This window comes from Neolamprologus brichardi, chromosome 3 (genome assembly GCF_056152115.1).
Source record: "Neolamprologus brichardi isolate AB-2024 chromosome 3, ASM5615211v1, whole genome shotgun sequence".
In the NCBI taxonomy this organism is placed as follows: domain Eukaryota; kingdom Metazoa; phylum Chordata; class Actinopteri; order Cichliformes; family Cichlidae; genus Neolamprologus; species Neolamprologus brichardi.
In genome coordinates this window covers 16,195,740-16,209,645 of record NC_142106.1, presented here as the reverse complement: position 1 = coordinate 16,209,645, position 13,906 = coordinate 16,195,740, and the positions used below count along the sequence as shown (strand labels likewise).

The 13,906-nt window shown below is 40.5% G+C and overlaps 1 protein-coding gene across 1 annotated transcript in view; it reads right to left on the bottom strand.

Annotated features, from left to right (window-relative positions):
• npy2rl (neuropeptide Y receptor Y2, like) overlaps positions 1-12,322 on the bottom strand; it is a 99,341-nt gene extending 87,019 nt beyond the window's left edge. Inside the window, exon 1 of the mRNA XM_087832666.1 lies at positions 11,667-12,322. The gene's annotated coding sequence lies outside the window, so the exon portion shown is untranslated. The remainder of the gene's footprint in view (positions 1-11,666) is intronic.
• Positions 12,323-13,906: the final 1,584 nt, after the last annotated feature.

Here is a 13,906-nt window from a genome sequence, read left to right as displayed (position 1 = left end):
TGATTCTTTTGTTTGTCAGTGTGATTGTTTCATGGTCATTTTGCTCTTTTTAGGTCTCAGTTTGGTCTGGGAGGGCATTGTCTTGTTTTGGTAGTATGTGTCTTATTTCTGTGTGCCATTCTGGTCATTTTAGATCTTTTGTCATTTTCCATCCATTTGTGGGCATTGTGCATTCTTTTTTGGTCATTAAAAATCTAATTCTGACAATTTTTATTCATTGTTTGCAGTCTTTATGGTTACTTTATGTCCCTTTCTGCTCATTTTGCATTTCCATTGTATTTTCTGCATGCCGAAATCATGGCCTGCCCCATGGCCTATTAAATAACACATTCAAATGTGGGGGTGTTTTCTCTCATTTCTATTATACTTTTATTTTGTATTTGTTTTCCTTCTGTGCAGAGATGGGCAGTAACGCGTTACTTGTAACGCGTTACTGTAATCCGATTACTTTTTTCAAGTAACGAGTAAAGTAAGGGATTACTATTGCAAAAACGGTAATTAGATTACCGTTACTTTCCCGTAGGAACGCTGCGTTACTGCGTTACTAAAACCGTGATTTTCTTGCGAGAATGTCTCATGACAGTGAAGTAAGGAGTGCCACGTTGGCGACAACAGCTGTGTGCAGATCAACAATGGATCATATATCGAGTGCGGGAGAGAGTATGAGCGTGCAGCGTTTAAAGCGTGGAAGTACTGACCTTATTTTGAGTTTGATTCCGTAAAAAGTGACAAAAACATTAGTGTCCGTTGTGCGTGGGAAGAAAACTTCTTTTTACAGCGAAAAAAACCTCTAAACTTCCAAGCAAGCACCGAGTAGCTACGACGTAATGAGAAACTCACAGAGAAACTGCGGTATCCTTCCACTGACCGCTGCGGCACACCTGCACCAGGGTAACCCTCCGCCTACTCTACTCCTGCTTTACAGGTGAAAATAGAGCAAAAGGACCGCTAGTCTTTGACTTTATTTATTTTCTGCTGTGTTTTACTTGCATCTGAAAGAGTGAGTGTAAACACAAATATATATATATATATATATATATATATATATATATATATATATATATATATATATATATATATATATATATATATATATATTTATTTATTTATTTTATGTGCTGGAATGTGCAGAAAATAGGTTTAAATGTTAAACTAATTTCTTCCAGTCAGAGAATGGTGCATATAATTAAAATTTTGCTTCATGCATAAAGTTAAAAGATTAAAACTAACAAAACAAGTTTTAAAAAGAGACTTTTCCATTTGATTACATTTTGTATGATGGATTATGTAGAAAAAGTAGAATTGGGCTGAAAGATCTATCGCTTTATCACCTATTCAGGTTGTAAATCATGTTTTTAAAAAGTAACTAAGTAACTAAGTAATTAATTACTTTTGAAAATAAGTAATCAGTAAAGTAACGGGATTACTTTTTTGGGAAAGTAATCAGTAATTAATTACTGATTACTTTTTTCAAGTAACTTGACCAACACTGCTTCTGTGTATTCTTTAAAAACCACTTTGTAAGATAGTTTTGCAATGTAAAAAAAAAGCTACAAAAGTTTGTTATTATGATTCGCCTAATTTGCATTCGACCTTTTGCTTGTATTGCTAAGGTAGGAGCTAAGCAGTAAACAAGAACTACACAGATGCACAAAATCCCATTTACATAAAAAGACAGTCAGGAAAAAGAAAACATACAAGGACAGACTGAAAGAAATGGGTCAGCTGAAGTCATAAACCTTCTGGTATCAGTGAGTGATTTTAAAGGTAGTAAAAATGAGATGTAAAGTTCAAAGCCATGTTTACAACATGTTTTCAAGCCATAAAGATATAAGCACACAAAAACAAACACACATAAACTGAGTCAATATATGTGGACTTATTAGAAGAGTGAAGTCGGTGGTCGTACGACTAATGGAACACTAACAGCCCCTGCGAGTGTGGGTGGTAATCGTCTGTTGATAAGGAGATAAACACGTGGTTTTATGGTTGAATGCTGAAACACAGTCAGCTGTAAGCTCAGTAATAATGTCAGGTTTAATTAACTCATCTGAGAAAGATGAAGACGGGCACACGGTAGAGGATTAACATCAATCAGAAACGGGACAAGATAAGGGCGGCCACTGCGGGCAAACAAGCTAGAGTGGTTCGGAGAAGTTGTTCAGCTACACAAACATTTTTACAACTCTGAACAATGAATGAAGCAATCTGGTGTGCTAAAAACAATAATTGAATCAACTCCAACTTCCAACTCCGAGTTGGAAATCCTCCAATGTAAATGGCTTGCTGCTCTTTTATATCGTTCACATACTTTGAGCTATGTGTTGCATACAGAAGAATGAAAAAAAAAAGACAATAAGGGGTGAGGAAGACAGAATATTAGAGAAATGAACAAATGAAGCCATGTGCAGCCATGCTCTTTGATTATCTGATTGCTGACATGTACAGTTTTAAATGAGACCTCTTAATTAACCCGTCTGGCTCATTTTGTTTTCTCTGCTCATTCAGACTGACAAGATGCTCCGACGGGCACGAGCACATCATCAGGAAATAATGTCTGAGAGCACAAATCATATTGAACGTTCTGTAATAATGCAAATGAGATGCAAATGATCAGAGCTGCACATCAAGCATCGTATTTAACTCATCCCACAACAGAGTTACGTGCACAGATATGATACGATTCATGGTTAACACTTTGCAAAAGGCAAAATTAAAAATTAGAAAAGAGGCCACAGCTATCTTTCAGATTAAAAAGATAGATTTGATTCAACCCAAAAGTTCATGTTACAGCAGCAAATTCAACAATTACTAACCGTTTAAAAACAAATGGATCACTTATAGACACTCACCAGACACTTTATTAGGTACACCTGTTATATATGGTCACATTGCATTAACACTGTGCATGCATCCATGTAGGTGTGGTCAACATCATGCTGCATTTTAAAACTGAGAATCAGAATGGGGGAGAAAGGTGATTTAACTGACTTTGAACACAACATGGTTGTTGATACCAGACAGGCCAGTATTTACTGGGATCTTCCCACACAGCCATCTCTTGGGTTTACTGAGAATGTTCCAAATAAAGAGAAAATATCCAGTGAAAATGCCTTGTTGATCCCAGAGGACACGGCCAGACTGATTCATGCTTATAGAAAGGCAACAGTAACTCGAATAACAACTCAACCGAGGAATACAGAAGAGCATCTCTGAAGGCATGACACGTCAAACCTTAAAGCAGATGGGCTAAAGTAAAACCAGCAGAAGATCACACCAGGTGGCAGGAAGAACAGAAAACCAAAACTACAATTCACACTGACTCACTAAAACTGCACAACAGACGCTTAGACAAAGGTTGGCCGGTCTGATGAGTCTCAATCTCTGCTGCTACATTTGGATGGTAGCGTCAGAACGTGGCATGAAAGCACAGATTCATCCTGCTCGGATGAAACACTTTTTATTTACAGCCCTCGGTGTACCTGAGTGTTGTTGCTGACTACGTGCATCCCTTTGTGACCAATCTGTATTCATCTTCTGATGGCTGCTTCCAGCAGAATAACACACCATGTCACAAAACTTGGATCATCACAAACTTGTTTGTTGAATATGAAAAAGAGTTCACTGTATCCCAATGGCCTCAGTAGTCAGCAGATCTCAAACCAGTAGAGCACCTCTGAGATGTGGTGGAACAGCAGATTCTCATCATGGATATGCCGCTGACAAATTTGCTGCAGATTTGTTTGTGTAGATAAGGACAAAAATCTCAAAGAAATGTTTCCAGCACGTTGTTGAATCGATGCCATGAAGAATTAAAGCAGTTCTGAAGGTCAAAGGGTGTCTTGACCTGGTACTAGCAAGACATACCAAATAAAGTGGCTGTTGGATTTCCCACCATTATTTTCTTGTTTTTAAATCACAACATCATGACCTTTCCTCTTCAAAGTCCTACGCTAGAGGCTGGAGGGGTTGGTGGTGGAGCGAGTTATTACACCACTCACACTAGGAGCCACAGCTTGAGACTCTGTTACAGTTTTCCATCAATCAACTTTTTGGATGTTTGACCTTGTAAGACAGAAGTCACTTCCATCTCTAGTAGACAAGAGAGAAAATATATTTCAGGAGATGATGGTGGGTTATAACCTTCAGGATAGGAGGCTGACCATCAGAATGATTGAAAGGTGATACAGCGAGATGGAGGGCGGGGCTAAAACAGAACGTCTGCTGCCTCAGGGGGAAAAGCTGCAAAGCTGCGTGTTGAAGCTCAGCTGCCAGCAGCCATTAGATCACCCTCCCTCTGTGTGTGTGTGTGTGTGTGTGTGTGTGTGTGTGTGGCTGTTGATAATCTCTCACACAGCTTCCTGTAACTTTAATTGCCCAACATCTGTAGCCATGGTGTGCTCATTAGACAGGAGAAACAGTGAAACAATGGGGAAAACACACTGAGGGAATCGCGCCTCGACAACCTCAGTCCTGGTGTGTGTTATGCGTGTGCCCTGAATTCAGACAACACACACGAGCAGCAGGGTGATTGGCGCTGAGGCCTGAGCACGCGAGTGTGGGGCTTTTTGTGATTATGTAACCATGTGAACAGACACACTGAGAGAAGCGCCGGTTGTACATGCCGGGATTATTCCCATTTTCTGTTGGTCACATTTGCGAGTGCACTGTGGTGGCACATGGTGGGTTCCTATTAGATGCCAGCGCCATGGTAACACTGATAAAGGAGAGTCAATTAGGACCAATATTTGGTTGAATGGTATGGATGCAGTCCCCTGCAGAAAAGATAGATACCACAATATTAGGCCCTTTCATTCAGGTTAAGCATTGTGGTGGCACATATGCAGCTCAAATGATGGTGCTGACACCATGGCAACTGCGTCGAAGGTGAATTAGCTACTGCGTTTTTTTTATTAAGTACAACAACAATGACAAAAAAAGTTGGGATGTTGTGCAAAATGCAAATAAAAATAGAATGCAGTTACTGAAAATATCATAAACACCTTTTTTTATTCACAACAGCAAATAGAAAACATATCAGATATTAAATACATGAGAAAACTATTATTAGTTTGAGTTTGATGGGACGAATGCATCTCAAAACAGCCCATTCTCACTCCCGAGGCGTAACATGCCGACGTTTTGTCACGTCCCGCGGCGTTCCTGAGGAACGCGAAAGGAGACCTTCGGCGTTCTTATGGTACGCAGCGGGTTATGGCTGAAATCCAGTGCAATGACACTCCCACGGTAATAGACGTTCCAGCCATGTATTCCAGCCCTAACCATAACCTTTTTCCTGAGGTTAACCAGGACTTTAATGATGTTAAATAGCGTGTTTCTAAGCGATTTGAAGAAAAAGAGCGAACATGTGTAGATTGAGTCCATACGGTTCTCATATTTCCTCATTTTTCCGAGGTCGTCATTCAGGAACGTGGTGGGTAGCCCAAAACATAATTTGTTGACGATTTGTCACCTAGCGTAAAATGTTACGCTTTGGGAGTGAGAACGTGTTGCTCAAAAATGTTGTGAGGAAACAAAACAAAACAAAAAGCTAGAAAAATAACTGGTGCTAAAAAGAAACAGCTGGACTGGGTACAAAAAGGGGATCTTACAGAGGCAGTTTCTCAGAAGTAAAGACAGGCAGTGGTTCACAAAAAAAAGTGAAGCATATTCAAAATAATGTTCCTGGGGGTCAAAATCTAAAGACTTTTAATATCATCTCCTGCACATAATAAAATCAAGAAAGAGAAATATCTCTGCACAAGGGACAAGGACAAAAATTAGTACTGGATGCTCATCTGGTGGTCTTCAGGCACATTAAAAACAGGAATGACTCACTGGAATTTACAGCACTGGAGGAACATGCCATCCACAAATGCAGGTTAAAGCTCTATCATGCAAAAAAGACAACCTGAATGGCCATGATCCAGAAACACTGCTGTCGCCTCTAGACCAGAGCTCATTTAAAGTGGAATGAAGTAACATGGAAACCACAGATGCTGTGTCCCCAGAGTAAAGAGGCGAGGGACCACCCAGGCTTTTTATCAGTGTTCAGTTCAAATACCTGCATCACTGATGGTATGGACGTGCTTCAGTGTCTTATATGGAATCAGCAGCTTGCACGTCAATGCTTAAACGTATATGCAGGTTTAGAACGATATATGCTCCCATTCAGAAGACATCTCAACATTAATCTCCCTTTAACACCGAAGCTAAATAACCTGAACAACAGATCTGAAAGCCCAACAACTGTATTTCACAGACAGCGATTTAGACCCTGCAAGCAAAAGCAGACAAAACTTCAACTCAGAGCTGCAGTTTGACATATTTAAAGTGCTATATCATTCAGGTGTGAATCAATTTCTATTCAGTATTCATGTTTTGATTTTTCTGATATGTCCATTAGCACTCTTTCAAAACATATATCAGTCTCAGTTCATAACGGTCAATCCAAGCAGACACCGTTACTTCTTGACAAGACTCAGTGAGATTAAATGAGCCCGAGAAGGCGCAAGCAGCTGGAGGAAACTAGCAGTATGAGTGATGCCACTGTCAGAACAAGCTCGGTGAGTGACAGTGACTGATCGATTGACCGGTCAGACTGACACATCAAAGTCTGATTCACTGTAATCAATCAAAAGTGGCATATCCAACAGAGGAGGAGATTAAAGAGCCTGGAACATCGAGTGACTGTAAACCAGCTCTGTCAGTCACAATCTGCTACTGCAGTCAAGATGGAGTGAGTGTATGTGAAGTAAGTCTTCCTCTCCTTGTTAATATACCTGCACAGTAAAAAAAATGACATTCAAAACAAATTCTGAATACACCCGTTATGACTGTGTTGGACTCAGAAAGCTCAAAGTTCACCGTAAAGCTGCCAAACATAAAGTTCAGTGCACATGAAAGTATCCGTGAAAGTGTAGAACTGCAACTATAGACCACATATGTATGAAGAACATGGGTCTAAAACAGTGGTTCTTAACCTTGTTGGAGGTACCGAACCCCACCAGTTTCATATGCGCATTCACTGAACCCCTCTTTAGTGAAAAATAAAATATGATTTTTTTCAAATTCAAGACATAGATATGTTTTTTACTGGTGCACAAAATAAACCATGCAAGTCATGGCGGAGGCTCTGCCGAACCCCTGAGACCAACTCACCGAACCCCTAGGGTTCCATCGAACCCAGGTTAAGAACCACTGGTCTAAAAGTTGAAGCTGATACAGATGTTCTTTAAACCATTCTCTCAAATGACCAGCAGGGGGCGACTCTGGTTGCAAAAGGAACACATTTTCTTGTCAGTTCATCAAACACTAAAACACTTGCATCATTTAATCTATTAATTTGTGATTCTGGACATTTTCTCAAAAGCTACTTGGTTAGGTTTAGCCACTGAAAACTCGTCTTTAAGACTGGACAGAAACTCCTTTCCACTGGACCTAAGGACTGTGAATACTACTGATACCTTTAAAAACTAACTCAAGACCCACTTGTGCAGACTTCCCTGTATTCAGTTTTATATCTTTATACTGTTTCAATTGATGCATCTTATTCTGTATTGAAAAGCTTTTTGTGAATTTCCTTCTTGAAAAGAACCTTGAGGTAGTGAAAGCTACTGATTTATGTCCATTGCTCAGTCGAGAGTAAAAACTGGACTAAATACAGTACAACAACCTGTACTAATTGAATTTTGATTTTGGGTTGGGGTTTTTTTGCAAATACTTGTTGAGACCAAATAGTCCCCCAGATGTTGAAGGTGTTGCACGTTCAACTTCACAAGGTCATTGCATAGGTCTTCTTGTGGGCGGCAGTTTGTCTCCAAACCCAACTCGGACTGGCTGCTATCACTGTTATGCAGTCTAACTTGGACGTCTAACTTAATTGCTGTATTATCACAAACAGATAATCATGTAGGAGTGGCATGGTGATGTGGTGGTTAGCGCCATCCCCTTACAGGAAGAAAGTCCTCAGTTTGAATCTACTGTTTGGCTAGCACCCTTCTAGGTGGACTTTGCTAATTTCCCCCCATCTCTATGTGGGTTCTCTCAGGTACACCGGACTCCTCCCACATCCTAAAAGCATGTATGCTAGGTTAATTGGTGGTTTTAAATTGACTATGAATAGTTATAACTCTTTCTGCAATAAATAGGCTACTTATCCAGGGGTTTACCCTGCATCTCACCCTGCAGGAGCTGAGATAGACTCCAGCTCTGTAACCCTGATAAGCAAGAGAAAAAAAATGGATAGCAATTGCATGTAATTGCCAACTTGACCTCATTCAATTGCAGAATCATTATCCTATTGCTGTTTTATTGCCAACTTGATGCATCAAAGTTGTTCTGAAACAGCAACTCATATAGATCAATTATACCCAGATCTCCATCATCAAAGCCATTCTAAATGCATCTAGGTTGCAAGTTCATTGCATATATTCACAATAACCTTTGCTGTTCCAGCCACTGTTTTCCCTAACGTGACTGTAGCACTATGCACAAAAAGCTTCTTGGTTAAGTTTGGGAAATGACACCTTCCTGTTTGGCACGAGACTGGGTTGAAAAAGTACACTTATCTAAAGAACTCTATGAACAGAACAGAAGAGTTGCGTCTCTGCTGGCAATGCTTCCAAACAATGTGCTCAAAGCACTAATGCCTCAATTCAAACTGTCACACTGTTGCCTTCCTAGTATCAGAAAGCAGGACAAAACTGACCAAACACAATGTAAAATTGACTCAGCGGTCATTCCAAACATTAATACGCACCTGAATATACTTGACACCCAGGCGTTCTAACAGTAAACATTAACCAGATATATTGGCGTCAACAAGCACCTGTAGCATGGATACTGTAAAGCTCAACAGGAGCTCCTCCAGGAGCAGCAAGGTGCTGGTGAACTCACCTGTGCAGCACAAACCCTCCCTGATCGCTCAGCTTCCATTCCACTAAGAGCTTTCAGAGAGCTGTTGCTGCTCTACAGACTCACAAATGGCAAACAGGAAGGAGCTGCACATGATTCAGGATCCAGTGTGCATCTCTGGACCAAGCGGCAGCGTAGGCGTGTTTGATTAAGGCCGCTGGACACACATGCCGAGCGGAGCACCAATTTAGTCATCGATAGCTAATAATTAATTTCCCACAGCTGATATTTTGATATTGTGAGCTGGTCTCAGGTTGTATGTCAATGGGACTAAATGTTGTCACATAGGACTTTAAAGTATATTAAGTAATTTGCTGACTTCTGAATCAGATGGTACACAGAAATGAAAAGCTTGTTTTTCTCAAGCTGGATTTACTATCTGTTCATCTGATGAACAACATCTATGTTAGAATTTCAACATCCAGGAACAGTGTGTACCATTTAAAAGGTGGCCACATTAAAATGTGGTCAGGCAGATGAATTATTGGAAGCAGGTCACCAGTAGGGATGGGTAGCGTTTAGGTTTTATCCGATACCAGTATCAAACCGGTACTTTTGAAACTGTGCCGGTGCTTAAACGGTGCTCAAACCGGTGCTTAAAGAATGGAGAACACACAATTTGTCCAAAAACCTCTCATGTTCAGCTGTTTTTTTGTAAAAAGATAACAATGTTAGCCTTTTCTGCAGCTATTTATGGTATCACTCTTGGCTGGAAGCAGTGCTTAAACAATGGGGGAAAAAAACACAAACTTTGTCCAAAAACCTCTCATGTTTAGTTGTTTTCCACTTTTTCTTTGGTCATTTTAGCCTTTTTGGCCAGGGTGAAGGGAGTATCTGCCATCAAACAAGAAGACAGCATGTAACTACGACTGTGTTTGCTAGTTCACCTTACATGCATTAATGTAATAATGTGATTAGCCTACTCAATGTAAATTACACACGAACAACATTAAGCTACTCACGCAGAGAAGAACGACTGCTGCTGCCATCATCATCTGTCATCATTTCTGCTACACTGGCAGGGCTAGGGGCCAGGACTCTCCTCTTCGGGTTTTTGGGGGATGTTGCAAACTCCGGGTCCAATAACAGGCATCACACCCGCAGTAGATGTGCTCGGTGTGAGGTCTCGCAGCAAGCTATCAAATACGGTGCATCTCTCGGCTTTTAAAAAAACCCTATGCGTCGCCAGGTGTTTCATCAGATTTGAGGTGTTACCTCCTTTGACAGTATCACAGTATCAGCTTAAAGCACTTGTTGCAGCTGCTGAGTTTGCATCTTTTGCTGTGAAGTACAGCCAGACTTTGACCGCTTCGCCTTGGGCATTTTTAATCTGTAGCTCTGCTCTAAAAGAACGTACGTACCTGGGCCCGCCTACTACACTTGCAAAGGTAAAATGATTGGCTGGAATCCAAAGTGTATGACATCATTCAGAAAGCACCGAAATAAAGCACCGAAATGTGCGCTGCTTTTCGGTCTGGTTACTACCGTTTATGTCATGGCACCGGATACCGGTACCCATCCCTAGTCACCAGCTGTCAGCTCAGAGAGGAAACCTCACTAAGCCTCTGATTCTTTTTAAGACCTCAGACAGAAACAACCAACATTAGGACTTTTCTTAAGCCTGCGCCTTTCTGTCGTCTCAGAAGCCACACTGACACTCAGAGGCACACATTAAAGTGAGTGTTTGTGGGCGAATCGTTGGAGGAGAAGTGTGCAGGACAGATTTCTGCTGGAAATGATGGTTTAATATTTAAACAGCTGCGCTCCTTATCGCAGCGAGGATAAGACAAGCAGTGAACATGTGCAATCACGGCGCTGTTGTTTCTCTCTCATTTAACAGCATATCAGCGCTGCGTGCGAAACCAACATTTGCTTTTAAAGGACACATTTTCAACGTGGAGACCATTGAGACCAAAATAACACTAAAACTAAAGCTTGTACTAGAACTTTTAGAGCCCAAACTTTCTGAACACAGTACCTACTTCTGGTGTGTACATTCACAGTTACAAAGAAGACATACTCTTGGGTGTCTTCTTTATAATCACCAGAGTCTAACTGAGACCAGTGAGACACACACAATACTGTATACGTAACAATTCCAAGATAATTTTAAATGAAATACATATATATACACATATATATATATATATATATATATATATATATATATATATATATATATACACACACATATATATATATATATATATATATATATATATATATATATATATATATATATATATATATATATATATATGTGTGTATATATATGTATATGTATGTATATGTATGTATAATGAAGTGAAAAAGTACATAAAATGTAAATTAATAAAATAAAATAAATTTATTTAAAATCAAAAAAAGGAAAAGGAAAATAAAAATATTAGAAAAAAATAAAAATTAAATTCATGAAATTAATTAGGATGAACTAAAATATTAAAAATAAGTATTAAATTACTTGTATTTATTTTTACGTGAAAATCAAATAAATTAAATAACAATGTGAAATTGGATTGACGGAAATGAACCGTGAAAAGAAAATAAGGCCGTCCTATTAATAAAAAAATAAAAGTGCGAAAAGTTTCAATTAGCCCCACATCTGAAGCATTTTGTATTCACTGTAAATCAGCGTGCGCGTGCGTCCATAAGTGCACGTGTGCTCGCTTACAGTACAAGCGTGCTTCCTGTACTGACACAGCAGGTGCATGTGTGAGCGCGTGGTGCGCGTGCGTTCCTGACACACTGACCTGCTCCGAGTCTCTCCTCTCAGGCGCTCAGCGCTTAGCTCGGGTCCCGGTACCGCTCTCTGATCTCGGCTCTCTCCTCTCTCTTTCCCTGGCAGCCCGAGCGGAAAACCCCGGGAAGATTCACGCGGCTCCCGGCTGCCATCAACATAAATAAATAAAACAAAAACTTGAAATCTAATTTAAAAGGGAAAAAAATAACAAAAAGAAAGGAAGAAAGGGGGCGGGTGTCTGACGTTGGTTGAGAGTTTAAATCCCCATCCTCTGGATCCTCGTGTGTAAGTCCCGCTTACAAGTCTCTCTCCTCTGCCCGCTTCTTTCTCTCTCCAATGTCTTTTTGAATTTACCCAACCTGGAGCGGGAAGCTAGGTCTCGGTTGTCCTTTGCCCTATTTTAGGAAACAATCACTCGGCTGCTGTCTGAGGCAGCGCTGACATCCGCGCCTCTGTCACTTTGGATCAACGGAACCCGCCGGTAAGTTCGGCCCCAAACGAGCCTCCAAGGAGCCGAGGACACTTTTAAAGACGGAGTCACCTCCTGCACGGAGAGCAAAATGTAAACGTACACACTCTACATCGGTGTTTAAAACATGCACATATGTTCTCCTCCTGCTCTCTCTTCTGCTGGTCTGTGCGCTCTGGACACGGACTGAAAAGCTTTACGCACGGCGCGTAAAAAGGACTGGAGGGTCATGGGAGGAGGGCTTCTCGTTTATAAGAGGGGAGGCGAGAGAGGAACGTGGGGAGGGAGGATAGACAAGGTGGTGAAGACTGGGGGAGGGGGGAAGAGACAACGGGGCGTGTGTGTGGAGGGGGGGGGGCGTATGGAGGTACTGGAAGCTATGTGAGGGAGGAGTTAATTTTCATTTTATTCATCCATCCATTGAATTTCTGCGGCTTAGATGCTTAGATCTCCCTTTCCTCACCCTCCACTTCCAGTTCAAACGTGGGCACAGAAAAAGGTGATCCCAAATCATAGCTGCTCCACTGTGGCCTGGGCTCAAGGGTTTTCTCACTGCAGCATATGCCAAAAAAGTATCCAGGTGGCATTCTGAACTGCCTTATCTTCTTTTATTAATGAGGACCTGTGGTCACTCTGAGGCTCTTATGACTGAGAATAACTGAGTTCCTTGCTGTAACTGCAAAGGCTGAGCCCCCTTCAGGGCAAGCACATGTCTGCCACAGGTGAGTGTAGGAATGTAGATCAACTTCACCTGCATTACTATAAAGAAAAGTAACAGTAATGTGTAATACAATTAGCGTTTTTTGAGTGATATCTCCACCACATAACTGTTGACCTCACACACCAGCTCAGGCTCCCTCCCCACTAGAGAGATAACATTTCAGTTTCAGTTCCACAATCAGACCACAAAGGGTTCAGATTCAAGAAGAAATACTTTACAAATTTTATTTTGCCAATTTTTTATAGCAATTTTAAATCATTTAAACTAAATGTATTTTTTTTTTTTAATTATTCACATTTTAGTTAATCATTTAAAAGGGTTAGATTAATAGACTTCTTCATTAATTCATTTTCTTATCTTTATTTTTCATATTCTTTTATTTTACTTTATAATTTGTTGTAATGATCTTATTTTTTATTTTAGACTTAATTGTGTTTCTCTGATGAGGACAGAGGAGTGAGAGAGGCAGAAACAAAAGAAGACCAAAGAAACGGGATGAAGAATGATGAGGGGAGGGAATGAGATTTAAAGGGAATTTAAAGGATAAGGAAGACAAAGGCAAGAGGGGTAAACGGAGGAGATAGAGGGAAGAGAAAAGGAGGGACACCAGGGAAGGAAAATTAGAGAATGAGAAGAGGAAGAGGAGGAGAAATGTGTTTTGATAAAGGCTGCAGAGGAGGAAAAGTGGGTAGAAGACAAGGAGGAGGAGGGAGGAGAGAACAGAAAGAGGAGCCAGAACCAATTTCAGATTTTAACCCATCAGCATTCAGGCTGCTCTTCACTCCTCATTTATAATATCGGTGAGTGACGAAAGTGTTGAAAGATGAAAACCATATGTGTGAGTGTGTGTTTGTGGCTTCACGATGGGAAGGTTTCTATCTTTTTGAGGCCAAATTCCTGCTTTTACACTTAAATGTATGGTTTGATTTTTTTAGCTTAGACTCGACCAGTCCCTGAGAACACGCAAAGTCCACACAAGAAGATCACAGGTGATGAAGAGACTCAAACCAGGGACCTTTTTGTGAGTTGTGAGGTGATAGCTCTAACATTAACACAGCTG